The sequence below is a fragment of the Saimiri boliviensis genome, chromosome 16 (genome assembly GCF_048565385.1).
Source record: "Saimiri boliviensis isolate mSaiBol1 chromosome 16, mSaiBol1.pri, whole genome shotgun sequence".
Taxonomy (NCBI): Eukaryota; Metazoa; Chordata; class Mammalia; order Primates; family Cebidae; genus Saimiri; species Saimiri boliviensis.
Window position 1 is genome coordinate 31,132,574 of NC_133464.1, and position 5,832 is coordinate 31,138,405.

At 30.4% G+C, this 5,832-nt stretch overlaps 1 non-coding gene across 1 annotated transcript; it reads right to left on the reverse strand.

Annotated features, from left to right (window-relative positions):
- Nucleotides 1-5,222: 5,222 nt before the first annotated feature.
- On the reverse strand, nucleotides 5,223-5,331 carry LOC120365809 (U6 spliceosomal RNA). The gene has a single exon (XR_005580656.1). It is a non-coding gene; the product is annotated as a U6 spliceosomal RNA (small nuclear RNA).
- Nucleotides 5,332-5,832: the final 501 nt, after the last annotated feature.

A 5,832-nucleotide genomic window follows, 5' to 3' on the forward strand; every position in this document is an offset into this window, starting at 1 on the left:
AAGGTAAGATATACCTCCAATAAGGCTTCAATAAAAAAGATCAAGTGTAGTAATTTTGTATAGTTTTGTTTAAAATATGGCATATGAATCATTTATATTATAAATACAGCTTGCAGAAAATGTGATGGCATACTTACGCTAGTAGTCAATGAGGTTGAATTAGATTTTAATAGTCTCTGCACATGCAGTTAGACAAGAAAGATGCAAGTTTACATTAATAAGTTCAGAAAAATATTTTATCTAATATATGCTTCTTTTCTTATTACTATATTTCAGAATGAGTATTTTATTTCACTCAGTAGTGAGGTTAATTCAGTAAACTTAATGAAAAAAAATGAACCGTTTTCATTTAGAAATCTGATTTTAAATGTTTAGAAAATTAAATATTTTAATATTATATTTTATTTGTTCATCTTGTACCCAAATGAATACCTTTGTAGTGCATGTACTATAAAAAGCATGATACAATAGAATTCTCTGTCCATAGTGCAAACATTGTTTAACTAGAACAGGAGCATAAACAATGAGGACCAAGGAGGAGCTGGATTAGTGGCTGGGAAATTTGCTAGTACTATTGGTAATGTCCTGGATAAAATTGTGAAGATTTTTTCTCATTCTGAGGAAGTGGTCACTTTCTAAAACTTGGTAATTGTTTTAAATTTATACAGCAAAATCCTGTTCTAAGATAGAACATTCTGACCACCAGATAGAAAATTAGGTACATAGGGCATCCTTGCCTGTTATTACAGAAAATCATATATAAGATGTCTAACAATTGCTCATTATCAAACTATGAAAATACTAATTTTAAAAATTGATTTTTCAGAAAGAAACCGTCACTTTAGATGTCTTTAGTTAACAAGGCTTAAACATTTGTAATAATTTTGTGGCATTTTTTCTTAGTAATACATTGATGTTGCATTTGTTTTCAGAAAATACAAAGCATTTATTTTTTATTAAAGAATTTAAATAGACAATTTTATTATCATGAAAGTGCAAACAAAAAGGCAACATTTTACTAAGATGACTGAATAATATATCACATTAGATATGAAAAAGTTGTTATGACATAAGTAAATTAAATAGGACACAATGAGCTATAATTTATACTCGCTCCAATTTAGAATTCTCTTGGTTCCCAGGAAGCAAACTGAGTGATCCATAATTGCATCTTAAATTAGACTTTTTGCAGTGATTAACCTCTGTAGCACTGCTTGTTTCATGAATATATAATTTTTATATTATCAAAACAGTGTTTTCTTTCAGAAATGTTAAAGACTAGTTATTATTTCTCTGTTTCATAGAAGTCTTTAAAAACTATTTATGAATACACTTAGAAAAAGGCTCATAAATATTGTCTTCAAGTTGTATCCAAATGAGCAGTGCTTACTATAGAAGTAAATGCTTTAGCTACAGGGTAGAGATCCTGCGGTTTAAATCTAAAGGATTATAATGTGGCACATTTATTTGAAGACATCTTCTTTTATCCTCTAACACACAAAGAAAATGTGAGAATTGAAGGGCAAAGAACAAAAGCTGAACTGTGAATTTAACGACTGCCCATGTTTGCATCCAAAAAGCTATGAAAAGCATTGATTGGAAATTAACTTGAGACCACATTTGCTTCTCAGAAAATAAACATTTTAATGTTAAGTCGTAGACCACTGACGTGAATAAATCATAAAGAGATAAAAGGATAGTGATTTGCTTCTCACTATGAGTGTAAATAATCAAGATTTTGCTTTAAGATGGTGATATCAAGTTCTACAGTGCTTCTGTTTCTATGAATTTTTTTTTGCCTTCTTACTTTCAATGAGTCTCATCATATTAAGTAGAACTCTTGCTATAGAAGAAAAACGAAGCCAATGTTGATACCGATGGGGGTAAAAATTACCTCCTCAAATATCCTCTTTCCAGCAGCCAAGATATCCAGTTTCCTTACAATTCTGTAGACAGTTAGAAATTAAACTTTTATAAATATCAATTGTAAACTGCATAAGAACAAAAGGAACTAATGCAACAGTTTAAAATTAAATCTATATGATGAGACATTTTTGAAGATGGTTCACATGGTTTAAAATTAAAATTTAAAAAAGGAAAAATAAGCAAAAGCAGAGGTGTTTAAGGGGGAAAGAAATATAAAAATCAATGAGGAACAGCCAAACATGAGGTGTGGGAGGAGCTACAGAAGTTCAATCTAACTTTCCAAATAATTTATTGCTTTTCATGATATTGAATGCAAATAAAGAATTGAATCAGGAGCCATCAGTATTGCCACTTACATCTAGAAATGCACATCTGTGAAGAAGCAGTATTTTTCAAAAACCATTCCAGAACAGAAAATGTTGGTTTGGGCCTTAAACATTTGGATATATGTTAGTGATGTTAAAATACATGAATGTACATCCACTTATATCTACAAGTAAATAATTAACACTTTTTGGAATATTTACATTTATAAATATTGTTATTTACTTTCAATACTTTTGCATAGAAGCCCTACTAGACATAATTTTAAAATAAACAATAGGTAATTCTGTTTAACAAATCCAAAAATACTAGTGTACACTGACATTAAACTGAGAAAAAAAACATTAAGAAGGGACTAATGGTCTTAATTATCATCCATCAACTTAGAATGATATCCATTAATGCTGCAATTCTTCAAGGTTAATATAGCTTAAAGCTGTATGTTAGAAAGAAAAATTTGCGGGTATGTTTGTGCATGTGTGTGTGCATATGTGGTATGCTCCACTTTTAAGAACATACTAAGTTTACTTTAAGCTCTAATTTTTATCAGAAGTATTAGAATTTTAAAAATGACAGCAACCCAACATTTGACATATGTTCTAAGATACATATGCAGTGCAAATATATTTGAAAGTATTACAAGTGAATATTTTTTGTTATAAATGTTAAAACTCATTTAAAAGTACTCTTCCAGAATAATTATTTAAAAACTAATCATTATTACACAGTTAATTTTGACAAAATGTTCTTTTAATCAAATTTGCATTACTATCAAAGATGTATAAAATTCATTAACATCTTTAGCACTTAGAAGATTTAAGAGAATGTTTTCTTGTTTTCAATATATGTAATCAGAAAATATATTTTAATAATCCATATATTATACATTTTCACACTAAAGAAACTAAACAAAAAAGTAATAGAGTAAAATTGAGATAGGAAATGGTTTTTTAAATAAAATGGTTTTCTGACTGATATGATTGTCAGACATCTGGGCCATAAATATTTTAGAGTAGCAGGATAAGTATGTCAAAAAGGAACAGGGGAATTCAACAAATTAATAGAGAGCACAGTTGCAGAAATTCAAATAAGCACTGATGAAAATGCCATACAAAACTCCCTGTAGAGCTGTCCCCTCAGCAAGGGCTGGGGAAGGAGGTAAGGGAGGGTTTGACCTTCAAGGGCAATGACCACACAAGAGTTTAATTCAGAGAACAAACAACATTAGTCAAGGTACGTTTTTAACAAGGTAATTGATGATAATGGTAACTGGGACACACACACACACACACACACACACACACACACACACACACACAGAGACATGCACACACAGCTTATACCGATAAATTTTTTTCAGGCTTCCAGAGTTTTATGTTTCATAACTTCAGTTACTTTTATCATATATATAATTCCTTCATATGGGGACAGAGGTGGGTTCTGTGGGCTCCAAAGGCATCAAATATGTCTTCTTGGTGTCACAAAATGTATCACTGTGTTTGCCTTTTACAAAAGAATTAAATGTAGAAACTGACCTATTCATAGATCTTGACCCAGCACTTTACATAGTTACAAGAATTAAAAAGTTATAAATACCAGGATATTTAGTTTAGGCATTTTCTTTTAATTTTTCATTTCAAAATTTTTTCAGACTTAAAGAGAATTTATAAAAATGATACAAAGAATTTATGCACACACTTCACCCCGATTCCCTGATGGTTGATAGTTTCCCATATTTGCTGTATGAATGCATGCTTGCATGTATACACACACACACACACACACACACACACATATATATATATATACACACACACACATATATATATAACATTAATAACAAGAAATATTCACTTGTAATATTTTCAAATATATTTGCACTGCATGAATGCCTTACAATGTATGCCGAATGTTTTATACATATGTATAGATATACATGAATCATGTATGTGTGTGTGCATACATATTTTGGGCTATAAATTTTGCAGGTATACCACAGTACACAAGGTGCAAAGGCATACAATATCAGATTTTCCAATTGCTAATTATTTTATCCTTCATTGATTAGTTAAAAGGGTATCTGCCAAGTTCTCTAAAGTTAGTATTTTTACCTTTGTGATTACGTATAATTTGTTTAGATATTTTGAAACTACAGATATACCATGTTTTACTGCGCTTCATTTTATTGTACTTCATAGATAATGCATTTTTTATTTTTACAAATTTAATGTTTGTGGTAACCCTGCATCAAGTGTCTATCAGCACCAATTTTCCAATAGCATATGTTTATTTCTTGTCTCTTTCACATTTTGGTAGCTGTCACAATATATCAAGCTTTTTCATTATCATTATGTCTGTTATGGGGATCTGTAATAAGCGATTTTTTATGTTATTATTGTAATTTGTTTTGGAGAACAATGAATCTCACTCATAGAAGCCACCAAACAATCTGTAAATGTGTGTGTTCTGACTACTTTACAGAACAAGTGTTTCCCCATCTCATTCCCTTTCCTTGGGGCTTCCATGCCCTGAGATAATGAGATTAAAATTCATCCAACTAGTAACTTTGCAATGGCCTCTGAGTGTTCAAGTGAAAGGAAGTGTCTCCTGTCAATAACTTTAAATCAAAAGATGGAAATGATTAAGCTGAGTGAGGAAGTTATGTGAAAAGCCAGGATACGCCTCAAGCTAGGCCTCTTGCACCAAACAGCTAAATTATGAATGCAAATAAAAAGTTCTTAGGGAAATCAAGGACTTTCATAGGTATATACATGAAAGGTAGCATGCTGTAGATGCTATTTTACACATTTCTCTTTTCTATTTAACCGTATATCCCGAGAATCCCTCCATATCAATTTATAGATGTCATTCTCATCATTTTTCATCTTCGTTATTAACCTAGTGGTTTATATCCCAATTTAAAAATGTGGCTATGTAATTCTGGGATTTTGTTAGGTTACCACTGGTATGTATTAACTGATCTTCATTTTTTAAATTTTATTTTTAGCTGTTTGGGCAGGAGCCACACTAATCTTCTCTGTGTCATTCCAATTTTAGTATATGTGCTACAGAGGCAAGCACATTGATCTTATTGGAACAAATCTTCTATTAATGCTCTGGAAACAAAAAGTATATCTCAGTTCACTTTGATTGCTATCAGAAATTCAATGTTGTGTTTATATTTGAGAGATGGACCTCTCAATTTATGAGATGTGTGTTAAACTGGACTTGTTATTAATGCCCTTTTTCAGGCTTTGTCTTTAAATTTTTCACATTTTTAGTTTTATCTCCTACAGTTCTATTTAATCCTTATTCTCTTTTCATCATAATCACTATGGTTTACACTCTAAAAACATACAAGATCTTCTTTGACTAAGTTAATATTTTTGTTCTAACTTTAACATTATCTAACATTTGTTATCTATGTATACTTTTGCTTTGCAATTATGAGACACATTTTTTTCACCACATTATTACTTTACACTTTCAAAGCAGATTTGTTCTACATTTATTTTCCGTAAATAGCTTACATTTGGACTTAATTTTTGACCCAGTGTAATGTTTTTTTTCAGTATAGTATTA